Source organism: Macrobrachium rosenbergii, chromosome 56, assembly GCF_040412425.1.
Source record: "Macrobrachium rosenbergii isolate ZJJX-2024 chromosome 56, ASM4041242v1, whole genome shotgun sequence".
Classification (NCBI taxonomy): domain Eukaryota; kingdom Metazoa; phylum Arthropoda; class Malacostraca; order Decapoda; family Palaemonidae; genus Macrobrachium; species Macrobrachium rosenbergii.
The window spans coordinates 53,589,132-53,604,286 of NC_089796.1; the positions used below are offsets into that span (position 1 = coordinate 53,589,132).

The 15,155-nt window shown below is 44.9% G+C and overlaps 1 protein-coding gene, 1 non-coding gene and 1 pseudogene across 8 annotated transcripts in view; all 3 read right to left on the reverse strand.

The window, feature by feature from the left end:
* The window catches only part of Nup62 (Nucleoporin 62kD), a 339,835-nt gene that overhangs the window by 293,116 nt on the left and 31,564 nt on the right, over positions 1 to 15,155 (reverse strand). The gene's annotated exons all lie outside the window — the stretch shown is intronic.
* On the reverse strand, positions 3,534 to 3,652 carry LOC136836764 (5S ribosomal RNA). The gene has a single exon (XR_010852468.1). It is a non-coding gene; the product is annotated as a 5S ribosomal RNA (ribosomal RNA).
* On the reverse strand, positions 5,097 to 5,193 carry LOC136836788 (U6 spliceosomal RNA; annotated as a pseudogene).

The window sequence follows — 15,155 nt, forward strand, 5'->3', positions numbered from 1 at the left end:
CAACTACCCATCCCACTATAGTGGGAATTTTAACAGCCAGCGTTACCAACGCTGCAGGTAAAATCTTGTCACTTGAGCTATCATAACAAACGGTTGGCAACGCTGACACAGGTGTGCGCCGACACACCCCATTTTCGTCAATTGCTTTATTCAAGGTCAAAATTGATGTGGGGAAGAAGGGTGGGAATCATTCAGATGTTCAGGTAAGTATTACAATATTAGTTTTATTAGGAAAACTTCATATTGCAATACACTCCCTGAACACCTGAATTAGCCCGATTAACAACATTTAGAAGAGGAGGGATCAATTCTATTGCACGCCCCTTTGACAACCGCAGAGATGGTAGCTCACCAATCTGCTCTGCATAAGATATCCATTTAGCCAAACACTCACCATATCAATCAATGGTTTCAGTGAAGAGACCTGTTGGAGAGTACTTTGATCGAGTCAGGTCAGTACTCTCGGCTAGGATACCTATCTAGTTAAACATGACATTTTAATGATAAAATAAAGTTTGTTCATACTTACCTGGCAGATATATATATAGCTGTATTCTCCGAAGTCCGACAGAATTTCAAAATTCGCGGCACACGCAGTGGCCGGGCAGGTGGTTAGTACCCATTCCCGCCGCTGGGAGGCGGGTATCAGGAACCATTCCCATTTTCTATTCAGATTTTCTAATGCCACCGACTCCTGAGGGGAGGAGGGAGGGCAATATGAATATATATATCTGCCAGGTAAGTATGAACAAACTTTATTTTATCATTAAAATATCATTTTGTTCATGAGACTTACCTGTCAGATATATATATAGCTGAATACCACCTTTGGAGGGGGTAGAGACAGCCAAGAATTAGGAAAAAACCAATTATTGGTAAAATTATTTTGGTTCCTTATCTGATAGCATAGCTGACTGAGTGGTTACTGTCACTCTAGTCTGCTTCTGCTTTACTAGAGACCCCAGCGAGGTAGTGACCTATATAGCTGGCGACTTCTAGATGATCTGTCAACGGGGCGTGACCACAATGTGACTAGATCATAGACCATACAAAGAGGACAAAAGAGCATTACTAACCACCTAACCAACACCTAAAGCGTTAGTTTGCAAAGGATTGGGAAGACTGCCTCCAGTAGTCGACCCAACAACCAAAAACACAATTAAAAAGGGGATAGGATCAGAGTTACCCCTGTCCCCAAGGTTGCTGAAGCAGCAATGTATGGTCCCAGCGAAAAAGCAATTTTCGTATGCTACCTAAACATCTTGCCAAGAGTGTGAGGCAAACACCGAATTGACTTCGCCAAAATGTGGCACTGAGAATGTCACTGAGTACCATATTTTTCTGGAACGCCATGGAGGTAGCAACTGCCCTCACCTCGTGAGCGTTAACTCTCAACAACTTGAAGTTGGAGTCGTCACAACTAGAGTGTGTGTCCTTAATGACGTCCCTAATGAAGAATGCCAGTGCATTCTTCGACATAGGTTTAACTGGTTGCCTCACAGAACACCATAAAACATCCAAGGGACCACGAGTGTCCTGTGTTCTTTTAAGGTAGTACTTGAGAGCTCTAACTGGACATAGAACTCCCTCAGGTTCCTGTCCAATAAGGTCTGCTAAACCTTTAATTTCAAAGTGTCTAGGCCAAGGGTTAGAAGACCTATCATTCTTAGCCAAGAACTTAGGGCTTAAAGAATAGACAGCATTGTGTTCCTTGAAGCCCACATGACGGCCTCGAACTTCGCTCACTCTTCTTCCACCAGAGCCGTGAGGAATGCCGTTTTCGAGTAACATCCTTAAGAGATGCAGAGTGGAGAGGCTCAAAAGGACTAAACATCAAAAACTTGAGCACTACGCCCAAGTTCCAAGCAGGAGGAATTAGCTGAGGAACCTTGGACGTCTTGAAAGAGCTCGTAAGATCGTGGAGGTCCTTATTGTCAGACAAATCTAATCCTCTGTGTCTGAAAACAATCGAAAGCATGCTCCGATAACACTTGATAGTCGGAACTGCTATATCGAGTTTTTCTCTTAAGTAAAGGAGAAAATCCACAACCTGGCTCACAGTGATAGAGGAAGAGGAAAAGCCCTTCTTTCTACACCAACTCTTGAAGGTTGCTCACTTCGCTAGATATATCCTTTAGATGAAGAACTTCTGGCTCTAGCGATGGCCCGTGCCACCTGGCCAGAAAAACCCACTTCGCTCTGACCAAGTTTCGATAGTCTGAAAGCAGTCAGGTTCAGAGCGGGAGATTTTGAAGATATCTCGCGAAGTGGGTTTGTATGAGCAGGTTTGCTCTCATAGGAAGGGTCTCGGAACGTCTACCAACCAGAAGAGAAACTCCGAGAACCAGTGGTTCAAGGCCAAAACGTGGGGATGAGAATCATCCTCGTCCCTTGTGAGGCCGCGAACTTGCGTATGACTTCTCCCAGAATTTTGAACGGGGGAAAAGGCGTAAACATCTATTCCCGTCCAATCCCAGAGAAGAGCATCTATCGCAACTGCCCCGGGTCGAGTACAGATGAGCTTTATAGAGGGAGCCTCGCTGTTCTTGAGGTCGTGAAAAGATCCACAAGATGGCGACCCCAAAATTTCCATAAATCTTGGCAAACCTCCTGATGAAGGGTCCATTCCTTCGGCAGGAGTTGATGGCGCCAACAGAGCAGGTCTGCTCGAACATTTTCGACCCTCTGCAACAAAACTTGTGAGAATCGAAATGTTGCGAGCATAGGCTCAAAGAATAATCTCTCTTGCAAGGCTGAACAGGGAACAAGAGTATTGTCCGAGTTTGTCCGAGCTAGAACTTGAACTACACGATTGCAAACTTGGACCTCGAAAAATTGGAGAGCTAAAAGATAGCCGCCAAATCTTTGATGCTGATGTGCCAGGACACCTGTTCCTCTCTCCAGGTTCCTAACACTTCCTCTCCCTCTGAGTGTTGCCCCCAACCTGTTGACGACCCGTCGGAAAAACAACACTAGGTCGGGGTTCAGAAGCTTGAGGGAGATCCCTTTCTGCAATTTCGTTGGATCGAGCCACCACTACAGATCCTCTTTATATAGAAGGAAGAATTCTCAATTCCTCTTTCAAGTCTTCCTTGCTTTGCCAGTTCTCCAACAAAAGAACTGAAGAGGCCTGAGATGCAGACTCCCAGAAAACAAACTTCTCCAGCGAGGAAATGGTCCCCAGCAGACTCATTCATTCCCTCACCGAGCATGTTTCCTTTTCCAAGAAGGCCGAGACTTTTTCGAACATAGAAGTTGCCGTTCTTGCGACGGAGACGCTATAAAAGCCGCTGAATACATCTGAATTCCCAGACACAATGGACAGTGAGGGGATCAGCTGCGACTTTTCCACAGACCAGAAGTCCCAGGGACTTCACGAGTTGCAGAGTCAACTGAAGGTCCTCCAGATACCTTAACGCCGACGACGCCGAATCAACCAGTCGTCCAAGTAGAGTGAGATCCTGACGTGCGACAGGTGCAACTGCATCGCAACGTTTTCATGAGAAGTGTAAACACCCTCGAGCAAAATGTGACGCCAACAGCATCTGGTGTTCCCAGGCGGTCACCCATCCAAGTACTGACCAGACCCAACGTTGCTTAACTTCGCTGATCGGACGAGAAGCGGTGCTTTCAACGTGGTATGGCCGTTGTGCAGAGTCCAAAGCAGAGAACCCTGAACTGGTACGTCTAGTCCCCCAAGACAACCTGAGATACTTCATCGAACGTGGATGAATTGGGGCGTGAAGATAAGTATCTTGGAGATCCAAAGATACCATCCAATCCCCGGAAGAAGGGCTCCTAGTATTGACTGCGAGGTCTCCATCTTGAACTTTTCCTTCCGGACCAAGTTGTTTGGCCTGTTGACGTCCAAGACGGGTCTCAGCCTACTGAAAGTTTTGGGACTAGAAACAATCTGTAGTAAAATCCCGGGAACACCGAGTCCAAGACCTGTTCCACTGCTCTCCGCTCGAACATCTGTTCGAGCAGGTCAAACAGAATTTTCTGTTTGACAGGATGGCAATTTAAACAAAAACAAAAGAGGAGGAGACAGGAAGGGAATCAAGTAACCTCTCTCTAACAGTAGGAGGGACCAAACGTCTGCCCCTCACTCTTTCCAGGCTTGAAAATGAAGCCTGGTTGCAAAGGGAGTCTGGAGATGAACTCACTTTCTCTTGAAGTGACATTCCTTCGGAAAAAACTCTTTTGCTTCTGGTGTGGGTTTTGCTTCCTTGCTGTTACAAACATTTAGCTGTTTTTATCATTGAGATCGTTGCATATCGTTATGAAAAGGAGAAAAATATAACTTTAGTTTTGAGAAAAACGATATTTTTTGCTTCTCTGTGTATTTATTTGCTTGATGATGTTTTTATGACATAATGAAAAGCCAAAAATAGACCTGCAAAGTAATGGGCACTTCGCTAAATGAAGCTAAATGAAGCGAGTGTCAAACACGGCTCAGGTTGGGCAGCGACGTCTTACTTAGTCAAACTCTGAGCTGCTACTGACTGACTGCCACTGACTGCCCTGCGGCATTCCTGTCTTTCGCTGATGCGATACTATGTCCACAGGGTTGCCATAGATCGCATTAGATATTATTATTTCATAGCTAAAAGGAAATTACCACCGATATACTGACAATATCATTACATTATACGAAAAATGTAATTTTGTCTATGATAGGTTACTGTTTTGTTTATAACTCCTAACTGTGGCGAACTTTTAAAAAAACTTTCTGAGAAGATAGTCAGGATATGTATGATGCCATATATAAAATATCCCAGAAAATTTTGATTTTTTGATTTTTTTTTTTTCACAAACGCTCCCCTTAAGACAAAGACAACTGCGAAGGTGGAGAGAGAGGAGCTGAAGGTTGAAAAGTCTCAGGAAACAGATCCTTAAGAAAAAGCCAGAGTCTGATAATCAGAGGAAGAAGAAGACGAAAGATATTTCTCTTCATCCAAAGGCTGTGACGAAAGAGGATGTTCTTCCCCAGCTGGCGGGTCTTGAGTGAGTGGTGAAAGTAGTTCCGATTCGCCGATACGTATAAGCGGGAACTCCCGCGAACGAAGAAGTCGTCAACTGAGCTAAATAAACATAAAAATGTGGAACGCTTCACGATTAGCATCCTTGCGCAAGAGCCATGCTAATCTTCTCTGTATCGTTCCAATTTTATATGTACTGCGAAGCAAGTACTGGCTAAATTAAGAAGGACATCAGATGTTGAAGCGGGTAGTGATGATAACAACTGGAGCGGTGTCAACACAAGACTTGAAGCTATACGGGTGAAGCGAGCGGCGGAGCGTCATGGCGTGACGCGAGAGGCTCCGTGGCAAGTACTAGAAGAGAAACATAGCGTGGCGCGGCGGCGTCATGGCTAGGCGCGCGCGCCCGCGTCAAGGTGAGGCGCGTGAAGCGTGAGAAGCGCACGAAGAGCAAGACGCGCTCCTGGCGCGAGTCAAGAGAAAAGTCCAACACCTCAAATCGGGAAGACGATTAGGAAGCCACTAAACACTCTCTCTAGACGACAGACGAGAAGCTCCAAAACATCTAGCAGACGAGGAAGACGAAGCAGGAGACGAAGGTGAAAGTCTGTACCTCTTAACAGGCAGATTCGAATCTTGAAAGGTTCATGAGAGCATCCAGCTGTTGTTGCAAACCCAACAAAATCTTACGCGTTGGAGAAGCCACTCTCTCGGGAGAAGGGCTGAACCTGAGAGAAGGAAAGGGGCGAGAGACGTATACTTCCTTCCACAGGGGAAGAAGCTCTAGCCCTTGCCTTAGCGCGACAGGGGGTCGAGTAGCGTCATCATCCGAAAAACACTTTATTCTCTTCTGCAGAGGAATATCCACGCAACTTTCGGGAAGAGTACAAACGTCTAGAGGAAGAGGACGTGAAGCGTCCTCTCCTCTAAGCTTCTCTTAAGAGGGCGAGAGTCCAACCGAGAGCTCCAACCCCGAGGCGGGGAGGACGTGTCGGAGGACGAAAGCAATCCTTCAGGATGCGTGCCTGAGCACAATCCCTGGCAGCCTGGGTAGCGTCATCAGGACCTGCCGAAGGGACGCCAGATCGGTGGGAAGCCCCCGTAACCCTCATGCGGCTTTCGACATGCCCCCTCCCTGGTCCTGGGAGTTCGACAGAGGTCCAGGCCTAGAGGCATTATAGGGCCGATCTGACGCCCCCTCCACAACACTAGGGGCACTAGCACTAACACTATGCGTTTGAATTGCATTCACTTTAGTTTCAAGAGCACGCATTGACTCCAACACGAGCCAGGGAATTACCTTCTGCAGCAACAAACTACAGGGTTAGTACTAAAATTTACAACAGGGTTACTAGTAGGAGAAAACCCTGACTGTCCAACTAAGGATGCACTCTAGGAGGAAGATTTCCTCAGCCTATCACGCTCCAATTTAAGCATATAGGCTTCATATTTCTTCCACTCACCCTCAGACAATCCCACACATTCATTACCGATTATCATAGAGCATTGAACACCCTTACATATCATATACAAAGTGTGAGGAACTATCAAAGTCTTCGATAGCCTCACCTTACATTCACCCAAGCTACAGACTCAATAGCTAGAGGTAAGACATCTTAATTATAAGAAAAGTCAAAATTCAAAATCAAAAATGGTCCACAAAGAGCGTATGCCAAGTCACAGATCCAGTCTTTACCAAAAACAACCAAAATACTTAAATGACAACAAATTTCGCAGAAATCCAATGGGCGGAGGAACTGACAACAGGTGTTGACAGTCCGTCGGGACAGAGAAAATCTGAATATGAAAATGGGAATGGTTTGATACCTGTCCCCAGCAGCGGGAATGGGTACTAACCACCTGACCGGCCATGTGTGTAAACATTATTTTAGAAAAAAATTCATTTTAACCTTCATAGAATACAGCTATTACATATATCTGATTGACACCTAAGTCTCATGAACAAAATAGAGTTGTTGGAAACATTCTTAATGTAGAAAATTTCTTGTTCCTCACCTGGTAAGGTAGCTGATTCCACAGTTACTGCCTCAGGCAACCTGCTATCCTCTAGAGCAACCTGAGGTATAATGACCTGGTCCCTTAAATTGCTTAAGCAGAAATCAGTCACCTAGGTCATGGCTGGCCATGACAATACAGAAGTATGCCCCTGCTCAGGGCGAGCACAAAAAATCATGACATTACAAAAGGGGTCACCCAACACCAAAGAAAAAGCATAACCATAAAACCAAAACCAACTGTGGGGTAAAACTATCCAACACTTACCCTCACAGACAACCGTAAAAACCTTTTCCAAAAAAAGTAAGTAAAGGTGGTTAATCCTCCTTTACCCCTTTACCCATTACCGTGCCAGATACAACAAAGGGCCCTAACGTGCTGCACTCATCAAACACTGTCTGCACTCTTCAAATAGAGAGAAATGCAAAGCAAATACAGACTTACATCTCCAGTAGGTTGCTTGCACAATATCTTGAAGGGAGAGGTCCTTTATAAAAGAACACTAAGAAAGTAGAGATAGCCCTCATAATTTGTGAGCCTTCACTTTAACATTTTCAAATCATTCTCTGAAATATTGGAGTGAGCTTCAAAATCAGATCTCTAATAAAAAGGACATGGCATTCTTGGACATCGGTCTAAGAGGGTTCCTGACCGAACACCATAAGGAATCTGAAGGACCTCTAATATCTTTAGTCCTATTACAGATAATATTTCAAGGCTCTGACTGGGCAGAGGAACCTCTCTGCTCTTACCTACAATTCCAACAGACTCGGAATATCAAAAGAGCGAGGCCAAAATGCGAGTTCTACAGTTCTTGGCCATAAAAACAGTTTGAAAGAACAAATTGCTTTTGGCAAATACCAGAATCCTACTCTTTATCCAAGGCTTGGATCTCACTGATTCTCTTAGCTGCAGCTAACAAAACTAAAAAGAGGTTTTCCTGTAAGATCTCTTAAAGAAGAAGAATCCATAAAGGTTCAAATTTCTCAGACATAAGCCACTTCAGGACTACATCAAGATTCCACGAAACAACTTTAGCATCTGACCTCTTAGAGTACAAAGGATTTAATAAGGTCCATTATATCTTGGTTATGAGATATCAAACCTCTGTGACTGAAAAACTTTACTAGCCAGCATGCTACGATAACCTTTAAATGTGGATACAGAAAGGTTCTTATTCCTCAATGAAAAACAAAAGAAAATCACTGCAATCATCACAAAATTCTGGAAGAGGAAATGTGTGATCTTTGCACCATGAACTTTAAACATATTCCACTTGGACTCATAGACCTTGATCAAGACACTTCTGGCTCTATTCTGGATTGAGCCTATGCTTTCTTCAAAAATCCTTTTTCTTATGAGTAGACGTTGATGTCTGAACGCAGTTAGCTGCAGACTTGACAGGTTTTCGTGAAATCTCCTGAAGTGGGGCTGTCTGAGTAAATCTACTTTTGTTTGGAAGGCTCCTCAGGGAAGTCGATCAAGAGATCCATGAAGAACTGGGAACCAATCCCTGGAAGGCCAGAAGGGGGCTATCAAAATCATTCTGGTGTTGGAGTGGTGCTGAAATTTCCTCAACACCGCACCTAACATCTTGAAAGATGGGGGAAGGCGTAAAGATCCAGACCACCAATTCAGTAGCATTTCTTCCAGTCCTGGAAGGCTGCTTGGTCCGGGACAGGAGAGCAGAAGATTGGGAGCCTGTTCGACTTGTTCGTCAGCAAACAGGTCTCTCAGAAAAACCTGACCCCAAAGCCTCCACAGCGACTTGCACACTTCTTCGCAAAATCCACTCTGTGGACAGAACCTGATGCTTCCTGCTCAAGGAGTCCGCTCTCACGTTGAGGGCTCCCTGAATGAATCTCATTAGGAGCAGAATCTTGTGCTTCTCTGCCCACAAAAGGTCTCTTGCTACCTGGCTGAGGAGTTAGAAATGAGTGCCCCCTGTTTTTTTATGTAAGACAACGCTGTGGTGCTGTCTGAATGAACCAGAACTGTTTGTCCCTGTAGACTATGGTAGGAAAACTGCACGAGACTCAGGTGGATTGCTTTCAACTCCTTCTTGTTGATGTGCCATTCTTTTCTGTCGCATTCCACAAACCTGAAATTTCTTTTACACCCAAAGTCGCTCCCCATCCTACTTCTGACCGAGTCTGCAAACAGTTCGGAGTTGGGCTTCAGAGGAAAAAGAGAGAGACCTTTCTCTAATTTTCTTCTGATCTAACCACCACCAGATCCTCCTTGATAAGGTCCGAGATTGGAAAGGAAAAGGAGTCTGGAAGCGTTTTCCTGTTCCATTGCTCCCTGAGGTAGAATTGAAGGGGCCTCATGTGAAGTCTCCCCAGGAGACAAACTTTCTATTGACGCCAGAGTTCCCAGGAGGCTCATCCAAGCCTTTGATTGTGAACAGGTATCCATATCCAGAAAGTTCTGGACTTTTATTTTAAACACAGTCCGAGATTCTTTTGATCTGACGGAAAAGCCAGAAAAGGAACTGTTTCCAGTCTCACTCCTAAATAGATTTTCTGGATTGTGAGGGAGATAGGTGAGACTTCTTCCAATTGATTAGAAGTCCTAGCTTCTGTGTCAAGTCGAGAGTTACTTTCAAATCCTCCAAGCACTGAGACTGAGACTGGGAAACAGAGGAGCCAATCGTCTAGATAGAGAGAGATCTTTATTCCTCTGAGATGAAGAGCTTTTTACAGTGGACATAACTCTTGTGAATACTTGAGGGCTGTGGACAGACCAAAGCACAGAGTCTTGAACTGATAAGTCCTCTCCTGGAAAACGGCTGAAGAAACTTCCTGGACGCGGGATGGATCGGGATGTGAAAGTAAGCGTCCTGCAGATCTATTGAGACCATCCAATCCCCGGACGAAGAGAATTGAGGACTGATTGGATCGTCTCCATCGAGAAACTGGTTTTCTCCACGAAAAGGTTGAGAGAACTCACGTCCAGGACTGGTCTCCAGCCGCCTGAGGCCTTTGGAACAAGAAAAGAGGCGGTTGTAAAAGCCTGGAGAGTTGACTTCTTCCACGATCTCTATCGCTCCTTTTAAAAGCATGGAGTCTACTTCCACTCAGAACCGAGCATTTTTCTAAGTTGCTCCATGAATATGCTGTCAAAGCTAAAGGTTCTGTTGCAAGAGGGGGCCTCTTGAGGAAGGGGATAGAATATCCTTCCTTTAGCACGGACGTGGTCCACTGGTCCGCTCCCATCTCCTCCCAAAATTTGCCAGAACTGCTGAAGTCTGGCTCACCTACTAGTGCATGGAGGACATGCAGATCACTTTTTAATTGAGGGTTTGATAGCCTTGAGACAAATCTTGCTTTGCCCCGAAACGAGATCCAGCTCCTTTTCCAACAGGGGGCCTGCCACGAAAGGGCCTATCTTGATTAACTAGAGGAAGAGTTTGCGCTGGCAGAGAAGGTTGAGGAGCTTTTGGTTTACGAGTGGATTGCGCCAAAAGGTCCTGTGTGGACTTCTGAGTAAGGGATTTGGAACACTTGGATGACAAGTTCTTGAGGGAAAAGGTGACTTCTTATCCAGAGGTGCTTGAAAAGAAGAGCCGATCTTTGAGTCCTAGAAACTCCACGAAAGCGACAAAAGAGCACCAAAGTTGTCGCTTTTAAGAACTCCTAACGTGAAGATGGAGGCTAACTCAGACGCACCGTCACGAAAATTTATCTAAGCAGGACATAACAGAAGAGAAATCATCGAAATGCGCTCGGAAAGACCAAAAGACTTTACCTTCCTACCCAAAGCGCCAATAGTCCAGTCCATAAAACTGATGACTTCCAAAACTCTGAAAACGTTCAAAAAGGTGGTCCAACTCTGAAGGAGAGAAGAAAATCCGAGCCGAGTTCATTGCAGAACGACAGAGTAGAATCAACGAGACTGGAGAAGTCTCCTGAGAGGAGGCAGAAGCTCCCAGAGAGAAAACTTCCCCAGTGTCATTGCCAAAGTAGCAAACCAAAGGCAAAACTTAGTAGAAAGCTTGGAAGGAGGGAAGCAGAAAGTGGTTTTCCCTGATCACGCTTGTCTTCCAACCAGGAGTTCATTTTCTTTAATGCCTTCTTGGCTGAAATAGAAAGCACTAACTTCATAAAGGAAGAGGTAGAAGGCTTCTGAGTCTCTTATTATGTACTGAGAGAGGGAAGCCGGGCCGCAGGTGCAAAATCCTCAGGAAAATTATCAATAAAGAAGCGAAGAAGCTTCTTATAATCCGAGCGAGAGGAGTCTGGTTGGTCTACAGGAAACTCTTCCACAACTTCTTCCTCAGACGAAATAGGAGAAAAACCTTCCGCTTGCACATACACATCTTGTGAAGGAGGGTAGGAGCCTGAATAAGAGCTTGAGGAGGAGCCTGAGCCTGAGTAGGCGCCACAAGAGGAGCCTGAACTGGCGCCACAAGAGGAGCCTGAACTGGCGCCACAAGAGGAGCCTGAACTGGCGCCACAAAAGGAGCCTGGGATGGCGCCTCACCTGGCGCTACCTGAGGCGCTCACAGCCTGAGAGAGCGCTAAATCTTGAGGAGCGCCTGAGCCTGACTAGGCGTGCAGGCCTGATCCTGAGCCTGAACAAAAGGAGGATCAAGAGACACAGATCGAGGAGGAGCTTTTCTAGTCTGGCCCGAGAGCTCGAGACGAAGGAGGAGGCATCAAATACACTTCAGAAGGCTTTGCTGGAGAAGAACCAGGCCTTCCGAGCCCGCCAAGAATGCTTCCAATTTTCTTGTGCATCGCTCAAGAAAGTCATGAGTAGACGAGGATCCAACTGGGGAACGATGATCAGTAGAGCCAGGATCGTGATGAGGAAGAGGCGCAGAAGCCACAAAACTGAGGCTTACGTGAAAACCAAAGGAGAAACACCGGGGAACGCTGGGCAATTGTACTTCATCCGAATGGGAAGTCTTATACCTCTTGCAGCTGCTGCATGAGCCTTGCGCCTGGGAGAAGACTCTTCTGACGACACAAAAATCTCTCGGACTCTCCCAAAAAACTACAGGAAGGCTGTGATAAAGCGAAATGGCTGCCTCTTCTTCTGAACCGCTGAAGGCTATAAAGATTCCTGGACCTCTTCAATGGTCTAGACTCGTCAGAAATCTCCAGCCTCTGCAGGCGAATCACTGGAGCTTGAAGAAAGACACTTCCTTGAGTCGCCTTTCCAACGGCGCTCTGAAACAGCCTGGGAAACAACAGGACTGTTCACTGCTCGTGAGCAGACCCCACTCGCCTCCCTTGGACTTTCAGCATGTCTTCTCCCAGGAGCAGGGGAGCTTGACAGAGGCTTAGGGTCTAGGAGAACGAGAAAACAGGCCGAGCAACCACCTCCTCCACCACACTAACACTTTGCACTGCACTTAAATTATTCACAATATCTTGGAAAGAATCCATACGCTCATGAAGGGATTTCACATTAACGCCAATATCCTCCATGGCGACCACAATAAGGTTAAATCTAACGTCCATCTGGACTTGATACTCAGACACGGTAACGGGGTTCAGGGATATCAGAGTCAGGAATAGGAATATTAGTAGCCACGGGATATTAATAGAAGTTTCCTGCATAGCTAAGGAGATTCCAGTTTCTGAGAGAGAGAAGAAGAACTTCTAGCTAAAAACCCTTTCCTGGCTCTATCTTTCTCAAGTTTCTTTACATACTTAGATAGAGCCTTCCAATCTTTTCAGTCATACTGACACATTCATCACACTTCCTCTCATATGAACATTCCTGACCTCTACAAGCCACACAAATTGAATGAGGATCAAGACTAGCCTTGACCAACCTCGTCTTACAGCCTTTGCTGCATACCCTAAAGGTATAAGACCCAGAATCTGACATAATTATCAGAAAACCTGACTAAATAGGTGACAAAAATAAACTGGCAAAGCCACAAACCAACAAGAGAGTACTTCACCAAGTGAAAACAGCTCGATGTAGGCAGAAACAATGAAATTTCGCTAAAAGTAGTACCGACAACAATGTCGCCAATTGGCGTGACGGCAAAATTATTCTGAAGCATGTTGAATAGTTCCTAGTACCCCCGACAGAGGGCAGGTAACATCACCCGATATTCGGACTGGCGCTTGCTTATATTAAGCGTTTTGAAATTTTGCCGTGACGTCAAAGACTAAAGCTATATGTAACTAACAGGTAATAAATTGTATGTTTTAAAGTCAAAATTTCTATCAAAAACGGTCCACAAAGAGCGTACCTGCCAAGTCACAGACCCAGTCGATACCAAAAACAACCAAAATTCAAGTGACAAAAATTTTGAATGGCGGAGGAACTGACAACAGGTTCTGAGGTCATTCCTTTGAAAATCTGAATAGAAAATGGGAATGGTTTGCTTACCAATCTGTTCTGCAAAAATATCCAATTTAGTACAATAACCACCTGAATTTGCCTGCAATGGTTTTGGAGAGGAGGAGGAATCAATTCTGTTGGAGAAATTTGACAACTTCGGAGAATACAGCTATATATATATATCTGACTGGATAAAATATCTCATTTAAACTCACCTTATCAATCGTTGCTTTTGGTGATGAGACATGATGGAAAGTACTTTGATCGCCCTGTCAGGTCCGTCTCAGTCCGTCGACTTCCCATGTGGTTCTTCAGAACCTCTCAGTATGGAGGAGTAAAATCGGTGACCTCCCATGTGGCTATTCAGAGCCTCTCATGTATGGAGGGAAATGAAGCAGTGTGGAGCCCTGATCCTCCGGATAAGGTCCGAGATCAACGAGGTGTTCAGGTAAAGACAATATATCTCAGTGCCGACGAAATAGCCTAGCCTAACTAGAGTACCCCTTGGAACTCTCGTGGCTATCAAAGACTAAGATACTTAAAATGTACTAAACCTAAGTTCATGTGATTATATTATCACTGTTGCCTAAGAATTCTAAAGACTAAAAGGAATTCCTCTATCTGGTTAACCTAAGAATCTCTTCACTATGTCGACCTACCGTGGTCAGCTAAATAAACCCCTCATAGAAAATAGACTTCATGAACCTCCCATGTGGCCTAAGAGAATAACCCTCCGCACTAAGCGAATACCACCTCAGCTAAATGAACGCACCTTAGATAATAGACTTCTGCCAAACACTCACACCAGCAAAACAGTGATGACATCTCATGATCTCAGAGTCATTGGTTCTGTTGCTACTGTTGTTACTACTACAACTATAAACTGAAGTTTGATGTTTGATACTCCTTGGACATTCAAACGGTTTGTGGAAACTAAAAGCCCCGCCTACAAAGTCAGGCTCAAAACAGACTTTTTCAAACCTAAGTTCTTGTGATTAACTGTCACTGTTGCCTAAGAATTCTAAAGACTAAAAGACCCTGATTAACACTAAGAATCATCACTAAGTGAAACACAGGTCAGCTAAATGAACCGCACCTGAGATTATAACCGAATTGACCGTAAACCCCCACCTTAAGAGAATAACCACTCCAAACCTCCTGCATATGGACTAAGAGAATAACATTAAGCAAATACCACCTCAGCTAAATGAACGCACCCTACATAATAGACTTCACTGCTAAACGCTGTGAGGCGAATCAAACATCACTAAGTAAAATGAGTAAACACTGAGATGGACTTCCAAGTAGCTGCTTCCAGAATAGACAGCAGTAAATAATTCCTGGGAAAAGGAAGATGAATTGGACATACTCCGAATACTGTGCAGTCGGGAAAATACAGAGCTGAAGACAACGAAGAACAACCCTGAGAAGCCCTCCGGGAAATCACCTCCTCTGAAAGTAACTAATTGCATTCTTTGACAGTGGATGGGAAGGATTCCGAGGAGACAAGTGTGTATGTGCGGAAGCGAAGGAGTTTTTCAACCCCCTTGATAAACAGACTTTAATGCTCCCCGGACATAAAGGTATCTCCGCTGGATCACCAGTAATGAACACTTGCAGATAAAGAACTTTAAATGAACGAGGCAGAGTTTTAACCTCCGACTCTGTCTTCACCACAAATTCCGGAAGACAGACAAATATGTATCATTTCTCACACAGGAACCCAACCTAGAAACTGCCTGAAGCTCACCAACCCTTTAGCTGAAGCTAAAGCTGTAAGAAAAAGGCAACTTCTCAGTGTCTTAACGTTATAGTTTCAATGGGTTCAAAGGCAGGGGAAAGCAAGAA